This window comes from Protopterus annectens, chromosome 2.part1 (assembly GCF_019279795.1).
Source record: "Protopterus annectens isolate FY-2018-M chromosome 2.part1, PAN1.0, whole genome shotgun sequence".
In the NCBI taxonomy this organism is placed as follows: Eukaryota; Metazoa; Chordata; order Ceratodontiformes; family Protopteridae; genus Protopterus; species Protopterus annectens.
This window is the reverse complement of record NC_056729.1, coordinates 26,840,647-26,856,162: the sequence shown is the minus strand read 5'-3', so window position 1 is coordinate 26,856,162 and position 15,516 is coordinate 26,840,647.

The following is a 15,516-nucleotide window of genomic DNA, read 5'->3' as shown; positions in this document are numbered from 1 at the left end:
ACAGGGACTGTTCTGATTCTGTCACAGTCCATGTTGACATGCCTGACCTGAGACATACCTCCCCAGACTTATATGCAGTGAGACATGATTGAGCATGCTGATTGTGTCCCAGGCGGGTATGTCCCTAGCCTTATGCAGCATTCTGCTGTCACCCAGAATTATGCCACAATACAATCAGGAAATGATTGACCTTAACAATTGGCTTGGTTTCAGGTGCCATTCCAGGGGGATCCAGTACCTGACAGCCTAGGATGATATGATCAACAGATCATGATGCTTTGCCAGAGAAGGCCTCCATCTGTCTCAACTGGCCTTCAGGTATCTGGCAATGCTTCTTGCCACTCCCATAGTGCCTTTATTGGGAAAATTGGTGAGGTTAACAATACCAACATTCAACTGTCAGCACATTACAAATTGAAGGCCATGCTGCTAAACACTAGGAGTCTAAACATGAATCTGTGCTCATTGCAAGTAGTCTTAACCCTGGGAAATTATAACATCTGTGCAGTCATAGACATATGGTTCAAAGCTGCAGAGAGCACCCCAGCCTTACATGGTCAACCATCCTATCATACAGTCATACTCCAATCTGTGGGCAGTAAAGTCATAGGACATGGGGTTTCACTATATATGATAGACTGTTCAAACAGTAAGACACACAGGGGACACTGCAGGGAGAGTTAATCATTGCAAAGACACCTATTCAAAACATAGGTAGCTACTGGCCCCCACATATGACCAGAAAGCCCATTCTGCCTATATGGACCTGATCAACTCTAACAGGATTTGAGTCTGTACCCTGATCCTGGGTGACTTTAACTACCCAAACAAACATGGGAGGACACACTCATGCCAGCACACAAATGCCCACAGATCTATCAACAGTGGGACTGCACACCCCTTGGAGCAATTAGGTGCTCCCCCCACATGAGATGAAGGTCTACTGGAGTTGATATTGAACAAAATGTGTAACCAATGCAGCATCCTTACAGTATCATCCTCCATGGTCAGAACAACAATAAAGTGGTCATATTTGCAGTCAGCATCTAACACAATACCCATCTAGCTAGGGTCAGACATACATAGTTGAATACAGCCTCCTGAGGGATGGTATAAACAGCTTCACAGCCCTCACCCCCTCTGAAGGAACTGGCACCAATATCCAAATATACAAAAAAATGTGCTATCCATGCATTTGTATGCATGCATGGAGACAGGTATACCTGACAGGACTACATCATCCTCTGCAAGGATAAGTACACCTATGCTGTGAACATCCACAGTAAATAGTGTCTATAACAGGGATGACACACTGCTATCCGAGACAATGAAGGTGCAGGTGTCCAATTTGAAGCAATGTCTCCTTAGCCTGCACAAGCAAATAAGAGCACTACTGGAATCCTGCAAAGCAAACTCCAAGCCCACATTGGCAACATCCACTATAGACAATCATATCTCCTTCTTCAAATATCTCTGCAACATCAGTGGAAGTGCTCAGATCTGCTCAGTAGTGCTGGTCAAGTAAACCAGATATACAATTGCTGTAGGTATGGCATACATGATGCCTGACAGAGACCGTGGAAGCTTCACCTCCTGTCCCCCCATCAGTACATCAGGATAACCCCAGTATCTGCCCCCTTCCCCTTATATGTAGGGAGCAGATGATCAGTGCAATCTCATAGTCATGGTATACAGCCACCATGGGAGCCAAGCACATCACAGGATATATCCTACATGACTCAAGCATGACCTTGGAGCACCAGAAGGCACTGGATTCAACCAAAGCCTGAATACTGCTTTTCTCCCAGCCGAGTGGAGGACACCCAATCTCACCCTTTTACACTAAGGTGGGGCATCCACCTATCTGGTACATTATAGACCCATCACCCTAACTAGATTGACCTGCAAGGACATTGAAGAGTTTATAATGAACCTCATTAACAAGAACATTGGTGACCTCCACACACTTGATCATGCACAGTTAGGCTTTGTCAAGGGGGGGGTCATGTCTGTTACATTTGGTTGACTTCTATGCCACAGTCACCAAAGCCATGGATGAGGGGAGATAGTGCACACTGTCTACCTTGACCTGGCCAAAGACTTTGCCAGTATTCCCCGCTTGCACATAATAGATACATGCTCCCAACTAGGCATCAGTCCATATGTTACCAGATGGGCCACACACTGGTGCAATGACAGAACCCACCTAGTCCACATAGGAAAAACTACCTCAAGTGGTAGACCCATAACTAGCAGCATAACCCAGTGTTTTGTGTTTGGGCCTCTGTTATGTGTGATTAACACTTCTGAGGTGCAGGGCACAGCCAGTGGGCTATGGCTGACCATGTATATAGAAGAATGTATGTTGGGTACTGTCACTACATTCCCTAGTGATGTGAACATCCACCAAGAGGTCTCATGCAGACACAACTGGTGCCAGAAACATGGCCTCAGGCTGCATACAATGAAATGCAGCATCATCCCCTTTGGGGAGAGTGATGTCCCCGCATATTATCACAGTACTAACAATATCCTAAGCATGCAATCAGTAGAGACTGATTTGTGTACACAGGTTGATGGCAACATGACATTTGGCCAACATGTTGCTTTCATTGTAAGGAAAGCATTGTACATGGCCCACCTCATACATACAAGTATGTCATCCAGGGACATCGCGTTCATAATATCCTTGTAATCCCACCTAATAAGGCCCTGTGACACTGCCAGCCCAGCTATATGGAATTTTGTAAATAATCATATGTGATTTGTGAATATCAACATGATTCATATGCTTGTCTTACAAATGTAAGATAATGTAAGAGAACTATATGTTATATGTATGTTAACATAACATATGTATGGTGTAGAAGTGTGTGTTGAACAGGGTTGGTACAGTACTGAGCTTCAAGGATGTGTCCATAGTGTACTCTACTGGAAAAGAATAGAAGTGTATATAAACTATATACCTGTGCAAATGTATGTTTTAATAGTAGAAACTGGAACACACAGAGCTAACTTACAAAACTTCAAGAAAATAAGTTGAAATTGTTTTATGACTGTGTTATCTCTCAGCTTCTGTGAAACAGACACAATGTCTAAAGCTAGAGGTTTTTCTATTGTCTGAAAAGAAAAGTAATTACTAGGTTTAAAATGTAAAGTGTTTGATTGCTTTATGACTTCCTTGGAGCTACACAGTTCTGAGCAAAGATCTGAGAGATATGTATTTCTCACACAGAGATGGCAACATTCTATTTGTTTCTGTTAGCCTGGGAACTGAAGGCAGGTGTCAAAGAGTGACGTCATCCAAGCTGACCCAGGAGTAATGTTTGATAGTAATTTAAGAACTTTCTCAGAGTGAGACTTTGTATTTTATATCTTGTCTTGGACCTAGAAACATCCAATCAGCACTTCTGCCTGCATTTTGCTCTTTAAGTAAGTTATTTAGGGCATAGTATCTCTTAGATATAGATAGGAATATAGTAAAGATTAGTTTAGATGTTTTCTGTATTTATTTGAGACTGTCCTGCAATGTTGTTTTAACATATTTCCTATGATTCTGAACTCTGCAGTTACTATTTTGATTATTTGTCTTTGTTCTATAATTTAAGCCAACGTAGCACTAAATTTGAATTTCTGGTTTGTCCATTCTAGCCACCTTTTTCTACTGTTATAACGTCACCCTCAAATTGACAACTTCCTACCAGCGAGCTTTTCCTTTCTCTTCCATTTTCTCATGATAGTTTTTTTCATCACCAACGTCAATATCCATATCAGTTTTTGCATTTTTGAATCATATTACCCTTCTCCTAAAATCCCCTAAAGCAGACACTTTTCTGTCAAAACTGTTTATTCACCTCCTAATTTCTGTACCACATTTTGCAATTCAATTTTGTACTATCTTAAATATTCACACTCCCGAAATATATACATAAGTTTCCAATATCGATTCTTCTATGTATCACACCACCAGCATACATCACTAACCAATGAATCAATTTTCCTTAGCCTTGTCAGTGTGCAAAAGTACTTCCACAAACATCTCCATACAAAAATATTAAACTCCCTTCCTCTTATAACCTTTCCTGGTAAACTCCTTTGCTTTTGTGCCTCTGTAATATCCTTACTCACTTTTCTCCTTTACTCTTATTTTGTTATTCTTTACTCATTATTCCATACCACTTTCAGATGCTTACATAATCTCATGATAATCTCCTTTGTAAATGCCTGCTTTCATCTGACATTCAAGATCCATTTTATTATTCCTGACCATTACTTTTTCCTAAAATAGACCCATCTCTTTACCTTTAATTCCTCTTAATGTGGTATAATGCATATAATACCTACTTTATAAATTATACTGTTGCCTGGCCACCTTCCAGCTGATATTTTTATTTCCCTGCAGTAACTAGTCACAAATAACTCTAGCTGTACATAACTGTCTCCATCCCCAAGTTGCTGCACAGTTCTTATTATCAGTTATCTTGCCACCTATTAACAAAACATCCTGTTGCCACACTTTGATGTGGTTTGCTTGAAATGTTCCACATACTCATTTTCCCCCTTCTTTGAAAAATACCACCTGTACATTCTTTGAATCCCAACAGACAATCTCTATTTCCTTAGTATTTATTCTTCTTGCGTTACTTACCACAAGCACATTACCTTCCAGCTTGCTGTTCTCTGACTTTGCTACATGTTTTACTTCTTGGAATATCAGCATCTTTAGTATAGCTACACACATACTACCTACCCATACCTCATACCTGCATACATGCTGCCTACCCATATCCCATACCTACACATGTACTACCTAACTGTACCCCATAACTACACACATATTACCTGCCCATACACCATAAGTTTACATATACTACCTACCCATACTCCATACATACACAAATAGTACCTACCCATAGCTACACACATACTGTGTGCCCATAACCCATACCTACACACATACTGACTATGCATACCCCATACCTACACACATGCTACCTACCTATACTCCATACCAACAGACATAGTACCTACCCAAACCCCTTATATACACACATACTACCTACCTCTACTTCATACCTACACACATACTTCCTATCCATACCCCATACCTACAGACATACTACCTACACATACCTCATAGCTACATGCATAATACCTATCCATATCCCCATCTACCCACATACTACCTATCTCTACCCCATACCTACACACATAGTACCTACCCATACCTCATAGCTACACACATAATACCCACACATACCCCATACCTACACCCATGCTGACTACCAATACCCCACCCTACAAACATACTGCCTACCCATACCTCAAGGACTACCCATACCCCATTCCTACACACATACTACCCACCCATACTCCATACAGACATGCATACTATCTACCCAATCCCTGTATCTATACATATACTACCAACCTCTACCCTACACCACACAGATACTACCTACCTCAACCCCATACCTACATACATACTACCTATCCATACCTCATAGCTACACACATACCACCTACCCATACTCTACACACACACACACACACACACACACACACACACACACACACACACACACACACACACATAGAACCTACCCATACCTCATACCTACACACATACTACCTACACATACCTCCTAGCTGCACACATACTATCTACCCATAACCCATACCTACACACATACCACCTACCCATACTCCATGCAGACACACATGCTATCTACCAAACCCCATACACAGACAAATCCAACCTACCTCTACCCCACCCTACACAGATACTGCCTACCTCTACCCCATACCTACATACATACTACCTACCCTTACCCCATGCTTACACACATACTGACTACCCATACCACATACCTACACACATACTAGATACACCATACTGACACACACATACTACCTACTCAAACCCCATATCTACACATAAACTACCTTCCTTTACCCCATACCTGCAAACATACTACCTACCCATATTTCATACTGACAGACATACCACCTACCTAAACCCCATACCTACACAGATACTACCTACCTCTACCCCACACCACACAGATACTACCTACCTCCACCCCATACCAACACACATACTACCTATCCATACCTCATAGCTACACACACTACCTACCTATACCCTGTACACACATACTACATACCCATACCCTATACCTACACACATACTACCTACCCATATCTCATAGCTACACACATACTACCTACCTCTACCCCATACCTGCACACACTACCTACCCATATCTCATAGCTACACACATACTACCTACTCATACCTTATACCCACACATGCACTACCTACCCATACCCCATACTTACACACATACTACCTATCCTATATCTTATAGCTACACACATACTACCTACCCATACCTCATACCTACATACATGCTGCCTACCCATACTCCATACCTACACACATAGTACCACCCATATCTAATAGCTACGCACGTACTACCTACCCATACCTCATGCCTACACACATACTGCCTACCCAAACCCTATACCCACACACATGCTATCTACCCATAGCCCATACATACACATGTACTACCTACCTGTACCCTATAACTACACACATATTCTCTACCCATACACCATAACTACACATATACTACCTACCTATACTCCATACATACACAAATAGTACCTACCCATACCTACACACATACTACCTCCCCATACCTCAAACCTACACACATACTACCTAACCATACCTCATAACTACACACATACTATCTACCCATAATCCATACCTACACACATACTGACTATCCATACCCCATACCTAAACACATACTACCTACCTATACTCCATACCAACAGACATACTATCTACCCAAACCCCCTATCTATCACATACTACCAACCTCTACCCCATACCTACAAACATGCTACATATTCATGCCCCAAACCTACACACATACTACCTGGCCATACCTCATACTTGTGTACATATTACATACCCATATCTCATACCTGCACACACTCTACAAACCCATACCCCACACCTATAAACATACTACGTACCCATACCCCATACCTACACACATGCTACCTACACATACCCCATTCCTACACACATAATACCTACCCATACTCCATACATACACAAATAATACCTACTCATACCTACACACATACTACCTACCCATACCCCACACCTGCACACATACTACCTGACCATACCCCATAGCTACACACATACTATCTACCCATAACCCATATGTACACTCATACTGACTACTCATTCCACACCCTACACACATACTGCCTACCCGTACCCATACCTACACACATGCTGACTACCCATACCCCATATGTACACACACACTACCTATCTATACTCCATAACACCAGACATACTATCTACCCAAACCCCCTATATACACACATACTACCTACCCCTACCGCATAGCTACATGCATACTGCCTACCCATACCCCCTACCTACACATATACTAAATACCCATACCCCATGCCTACACAAATGTTACCCACCCATACCCCATTCCTACACACATGCTACTTACCCATACCCCATTCCTACACACATAATACCTACCCATACTCCATACATACACAAATAATACCTACTCATACCTACACATATACTACCTATCCATACCCCACACCTGCACACATACTACCTGACCATAACTCATAACTACACACATACTACTTATTCATACCCCGGGTCTATGTCAGTTCTTCGAATACTTAAAATTTCGAACGTTACATGGTCAAAACCAAACATTCAAAATTTCAAGTGTTCAAAGATTGACTTTCAACTGCACCGTACAGTGCATATAGGGAGAATTTTGGTGTAGTCTCAGAATTGGTATATTTAAGTAGGGGGGTGTGGGGGGACAGGGGAGCTTGCCTCCCTGCTCACACTGTTAAGGTTTGTTTCTCTTGTTTCATTTTTTTTATATGATATTCGAACAACCAAATGTTGAACATTTGGTCTCGACCATGTAACGTTCGACATTTTTGGATGTTCGAATATCTAACATAGACACCATAGCCCATACCTGCACAAATACTACCTATCCATACCCCCTGCCTGCACACATGCTACTTACCCATATCCTATAGCTACACACATACTACATACCCATACCTCATTGCTACATGCATACTACCTACCCATACCCTATACCTCCACACATACTGCCTACCAATACCACATACCTACACACATACTGCCTATCCATACCCTATACCTTCACACATACTGCCTATTCATCTGTCATGTCTACATAGATACCGCCTACCCATACCCTATACCTATACACATATTACCTACCCATACTCCATAACTGCACACATACTAGCTACCCATACCTAAACACATACTACCTACACATACCTCATAGCTACATGCATGCTACCTACCCATACCCTATACCCACACACACACACTCACACACACACACACACACACACACACACACACACACACACACACACACACACACACACACACACACACACACACACACACACACACACACTACCCATACCCCATAACTACACACATATTGCCTACTCATACCTTATAGCTACAGACATACTACCTACTCATGCCTTCTAGCTGCACAAATACTACCTAACCATATCCCATACAGACAAACATGCTACATACCTAAACTCCATACCTACACACATTCTACCTACCTCTACCCTTCCCTACACAGATACTACTTACCTTTATCCCATATCTACATGTGCAGTACCTACCCATACATCATAGCTACACACATACTACCTACCTATACTCTATACCCACACACATACTACCTACCCATATCCCATGCCTACACATACTGCCTACCTATACCTTATAGCTACACACATACTACCTACCCATACCTCATACCTACATATATACTGCCTACTCATACCCTATACCTACACAGATATTACCTACCCATACTCCATAACTGCATACATACTACCTATCCATACCACATACCTACAAACATACTACTTACACATACTGCATACATACACACATGCTACCTACCCATACCTCATAGCTACATGAATACTACCTACTCATACCCCATACCTACACACATACTGCTTACCCATACCACATACCTGCACACATACTGCCTACCCATACCCTATACCTACACACATACTGCCTACCCATACCTCATACCTACATGCATAATTCCTACCCATACCCTATACCTACACACATATTACATACCCATACTCCATAACTGCACACATACTACCTATCCATACCCCATACTACACACATGCTACCTACCCATACCCCACACAGACACACATACTACCTACCCATACCTCATACATACACACATACTACCTACCCATACCCCTTACCTACACACATACTACCCACCCATAATCCATACCAGAACACATACTACCTACCCATGCCTCATAGCTACACACATACTACCTACCCAAACCCCATACCTACACCCATACTGACTACCCATACACCACTGACTACCCATACTCCATTTCTACATGCATACTACCTACCCATACTCCATACAGATAGACATACTATCTACCCAAGCCCTGTAGCTACATGCATACCTACCTCTACCCCATACCTAGACACATACTACCTACCCATATGCCATACTGACACACACATACTACCTAATCAAATCCCATACCGACACACATACTACCTACCTATAACCCACCCTATACAGATACTATATACCTCTTCCCCATACCTTCACACATGCTACCTACCCATACGTCATAGCTACACACATATTACCTACCTATACACTATACCTAGACACATACTTCCTATCCATATGCCATACTGACACACACATACTACCTAATCAAATCCCATACCTACATACATACTGCCTACCTATACATTATAGCTACACACATACTACCTACTCATACTCCATATTACCTACCCATACCTCATAGCTACACACATACTACCTACCCATACCCCATACCTGCACACATGCTACAATCCATACCCCATACCTACACACAAACTACCTACCCATACATCATAGGTACACACATACTACCTACCCATACCTTCACACATACTACTAACCCATACCCATACCTAAACACATACTACTCACTCATACCCCATACCCACGCACATACTAGCTATCCATGCCAGATACCTACATATATAATAACTACCCATTCCTCTTAGCTACACATACAACCTAGCCATACTCTATTAAGCATTCACATTACATCACACTCATGCCAACACCCAACTCACATACATCAAACACATCATGGTACCAATATCTCATCATCTCAAATTTTGGTAGAAAACCCTTTTTATACTGAAAACTACACATTCCCATAACACTACTCAAAATCAATCCCATTGTCTTTATACTTTTGCTAAGAGGCAACATTGAGCCCAGTTACAGGACAGCTTAACATAATTCCTTAGTTCAAATCAATATAGAAATATGGCCGAAACCTGAAACCCCTAGTTTTCCACCTCAAACCAAAGTATTCACACCTACAAGATTACATAACAGACAACTAACCTAGGGGAGGAGCATTAATTCTCTTCAAAATAACCTTAACTACACAATCCTTGCCCGGGCTAACAGCAACTCAGAATTGAATTCTAACTGGATCCTTTTAAAATTTCCAACAAGCAACCCAAAAACCTCTTGGTATAGCCAGTGCATGCCTTCCTCCACCAGCCTCACTAACAAAATTCATTACCCTCATCCAACAAATACATGCCAAAGTTCCCAAAACCTGTACGCCAATCATTTTTGGAGCCTTCAACATTAATTACTTTGGAACAAAAAAGCCATTGATATGTCAGAACTCCTGGCCAGCTTAAATCTTACCTAAATCAACTCTGAACTAGACCAAACCTTCAATCCAATAGGCACACCTTACTCGACCTTGTCATAACTAATAATTCTACAATGGTATCTAACCTCACCATACATGCACCCTCCTCTAGTGATCACTGTCCCATAACTTTCATAATACATGATCTAACTTTAGAATATAAACTTATCACATTCATACCCAAAACCATTCAGAATATCACTAATCTTAAAAAAAAAAAAAACACCTTGCCACCCTTGATTGGTCTCACTTACTTGCCATAAAAGACACCAGTGAAGCAGCTGACAACTTTAACAATACCAGACTGCACTTGCAAAACAAATTCTTTCACTTAGTGCAAAAGCTACGTTGACCTCACAAACATGATTGGGTATTTAAGGAACTGAAACACCTCCTCAAATTACATAATGAAACATGGCACAACTGGAAATGCAACCCTGCCACAAATTCCTGAGCAAAATATACCTCAATATACAACATAACAAAGCAATCTACCCAGAGATACAAAACAATGACTACTAAAATAAACAAATCTCACTTTTATTCAAACCTAGAAGATTCTTGAGAGAAATCAGCTTGCTGACTGCTTGAAAAATGCAACACAACTCCTCTATGGCTGAATCCCAGTAACACTACCACATACAAACTCTCATACAGTGACTTCCTAAATATGTTCTGCAACCTTCCACATGTCAACAACACAAACAATACCACCCCCACAGCCACCCTCTCCTTATCCCTTTACATTCCACTATTCCACTTCAAAAAGATTAGAAACAAAGAGTCTGTAACCCAATTGGACAAATGTATACTCCCCTAGGCTCAAATAACATCGCCTCTTGGTTCATTCATCTTTGTAAGGACTTCATTTCCCACGCTCCCATTCACATTTGCAACATCTGCTTAACTAATATGATTATGCCTCAGACATGGAAAATAGCAATATTCAGTTCTAAAACTATCCAAGTCAGCTAGCTTCATAATTCTGTTCCATCTCAGTATTTCCAACCTTAGGTAAAATACTACAAAAATTATCTACAACCAAATTACTGCTTATTTACATCAATACCATCTTCTACCGAGGAAGAAACATGGATTCTTGCCTAGTCACAGCACCACAATAGCTCTCTACTCCCTCATGGATGACATCCTATCCAGTATGGACAAAGGCAACCTGACAGGAGCTGTCTTTGCTGACCTGACAAAAGACTTTAATCTAATTAGCCACAACTTGCTATTTGACAAATTAATTGAAAAAGAGATTAGTGATGGTGCATAACCTTGATTTGTAGACTTCGTTACCAATTTATCCTTTAAGGTGAAAGTAGGCACCACGACTTTTGAAATAGTTCCTGGGTTCTTCTTTAGCCCCTCTGCTATTTTCCATATTTATCAACAAACTCCCACCTAATCATCCTCAGATATTTCTTATTCTTCATGCAGATGACATGGTCATCTGCAGGTTAAACAAATGCCACTCTGTTATACAAACTCAGCTCCCGGATGACCTCCAAACTCTTAACCAGTGGCTGACAGGCCAGAAACTTTTATCCAATCCTTGAAAAACAAAATCAATGCTATTTGGAACCAATCAACAATAGCCAATGCATCCAGCTTCCTTAATATTAAGATGTTATCAATACCACCATAGAAACTACCACATCCTTCAAATACCTTGACATGTGGCTAGACTAATTTCTTAACTTTCAGCTTCATGTTCAAAACAAACATAAAAAGATCAAATAACTACTGTTCTGGGTGAACAAGTTACTGCCTCTTCTGTGCCAGCCAGCCAAAGCTGCCATAGGCAAAGGAATACTCTAATCTGAACTTGAATATGGACTACCCATTATAGCTTCAACCTAAAAGAAAAATGCTACCAACATACAAACCATTTCCAATAAAATCTGCCTGTTCATTACAACCTCCCCCAATAATGAACACCATTGCCTAACTCTCATCGAAGCTAAATGGCTTGCAGTACATTTCAGAGCCAACCTCCTACTAAGATCATTAAATCACAAAGCCCCTTCCTCCTGTGGTATTGTCCTCTTTCATTCATCAAGTTTTCACCAAAACCCACACATATAATCTCAGACGTATCTCTCAGTCTCAACCCACCATACTAATTCTAAAAACTAAACTTCAGTGCACTGACCATGCTTTCACCCTCCTAGCACCTAAACTATGGGAGTCCATTCATCTCTCAGTCAGAGACAGCCAAAAGCACTCAGTCTTCAGACAGCCTCCGCATCCAAGCAAAAGCCAGCTGTACTCACCCAGGTTATGTTACGTGAGCTCCCACACCCCTTTATCCCTGTTTTATCCTTTCTTATCTCATCTTGTCATCCCCTTACTTACTGCTTTTCATTCATCCTACATCCCTCTTCTCTTTGCATCTCTCATACCACTACTCCTTTCCACTCCTCTTCCCTCTCTATACTTCCCTCACCTTTTTTCTCTCTTCTCTCCATGGTATACTTTCTTTCAGCTATTCTAACTTGCCTATTATAAAGTCTTCATAGCTCTCTGTATAATGATAAGCTGGTACCCCTGTTGCATAAGCCATCTCAGTCATTATGGCTACAGCTTATCCATAAAGCTTTGCTAATTATAATTCCATTTTTCTATCCATGTTTGAACACTGTTAACTGCTTCTTGAACTAAATGTTGTAGCATATTCTTGCCTCAGTATATATATATATATATATATATATATATATATATATATATATATATATATATATATATGTATATATGGGTCTAGGACTATTAAACGAAAGTTCAATAGTCCGAAACCACATCTACCAAATACACTTTAGGAAAAGTGCTTTTTACCGAAAAAGCACTTTCGCTGAAGTCCCTCAAAAAAGTAAAAAAAAACCAAGAAAAAACAAAAAACAAAAACAAAAAAAACACACAACTAATGTTTACGCAGGGGGGCAAGCTCCCCTGCACCCCCCATGTGGGGGGCTGTACCTCCCATACCCCCTACTTTTATATTTTCACTCTGAGATCATACTACAGTGGGGAAAATGGAATATTCCCTTATCCCCACTGTTCTACGATCTCAGCAACAGCTATTCCCCCACGATTTCCCTTACTTTTCAGCATACTTCCATGAAAGTGCTTTTTCAGTGAAAATCACTCACAAAAGTATGCCCGACCGTTTCACTTTCGGTGAAACGACCGTTCAGGGAACAGTACAAGACCCACACACACACACACACACACACACACATATATATATATATATATATATATATATATATATATATATATATATATATATATTTATTTATATGTATACTCACGTGTGTATACTTTTTAGCATATCCTTGCATCTGCAAATGTCTTTTGTTCATTTTCCATGTGATCCTATTCACCTGGGCTGTGCCTGAAACTGGTTCATTGAGATCAGAGCACTACCCTGTTAAACAACTATACATAAATAAATAAATGACCACCTTGATGAAACCTCACCTAATGAAGAAGAAATGGTGTTAATTTAATATTATTAGATTTAAATTAAACCAGGTGGAATAAAAAGCATTTCACATTATAAAAGAAAATAAAACCAGGAATAGTACATATACATAGAGTTTGCTTATCTTTACAAATTCTGGAATCTTCTGTTTTTACTTTGGTTTGCTTTGCAATCTTGTTCTGAAGTTGTTCATAGGTTCCTAGGTTCATATATGTTGATCAAATAGAGCATTTGTAATTTAGCCGCAAGACTTCAGTTTTTAGTACCCCATAACATGTAGCCTATCCTTAAAATTCCATTTCATGAGTACCCTACAGCAGTTAAGCAATTACTTCCTAACTACGTCCCCTCTCAAATAGAGCTTGAGGGACCAGATCAGTTGTGAATTTATGGTGTTCCATCCATTTGTCTAGGTTGCATCTGAGGAGGGTAAGGCAGCAACATTATTTTACATTTAAGGGAAGTCTGTTCCATAGAAGAGTGACTCTTTATGAGAGAGATGTATCTGTGTCTTGTATATACTGCGGTGGAAGTTTAGTTCCTTTAAGGAGGTTTTATAAATTGTTGTTAATTTTACAAATGTGCAGGATTTAGATTAAGAATGGATCCTTCAGGGCTTTGGAGCTAAGGCAAAGGACCCCCGTCAAAAGTCTATAAGAAACAAAGAAGAGAGAAAATCCTTTAAGGCAGTCAGTGTAGCATATGAAAGACATGCCTTGATTTTCTTTGTGAGGAAATGCTGTAGTCTTTTAAACTGAGGAATATGTTTAGAAAAGTAATTACCGAAAGGCCTTATATTCTATTATGGACCTAATAAGGAAGAAGAGAGAAGGATAATAGATTCCTTTGACCTAGAAGCTATGCCCCTGGTAATGTCCTAATGACAGTAGGTACATGGTGGTGAAAGGATAGCTTATTCTCTATGAAAGTGCCCAGACCCATAGCAACTGTGTCAGCTTTCAAAGGGGTGTCACCAATGTGGTAAATACATGGGTGATGATGTTTACTAAAGGACACTATGCTAAACTCCTTGGCATTTAGCCTAAGTCTGTGGTCTCCTGGAGAAGTTGAGCGTCATTTAGAAAGTTTATTATAACTCAGAGTTTGCAGTCATCTACAAAGTTGGTCGGCCACCAGCCCTT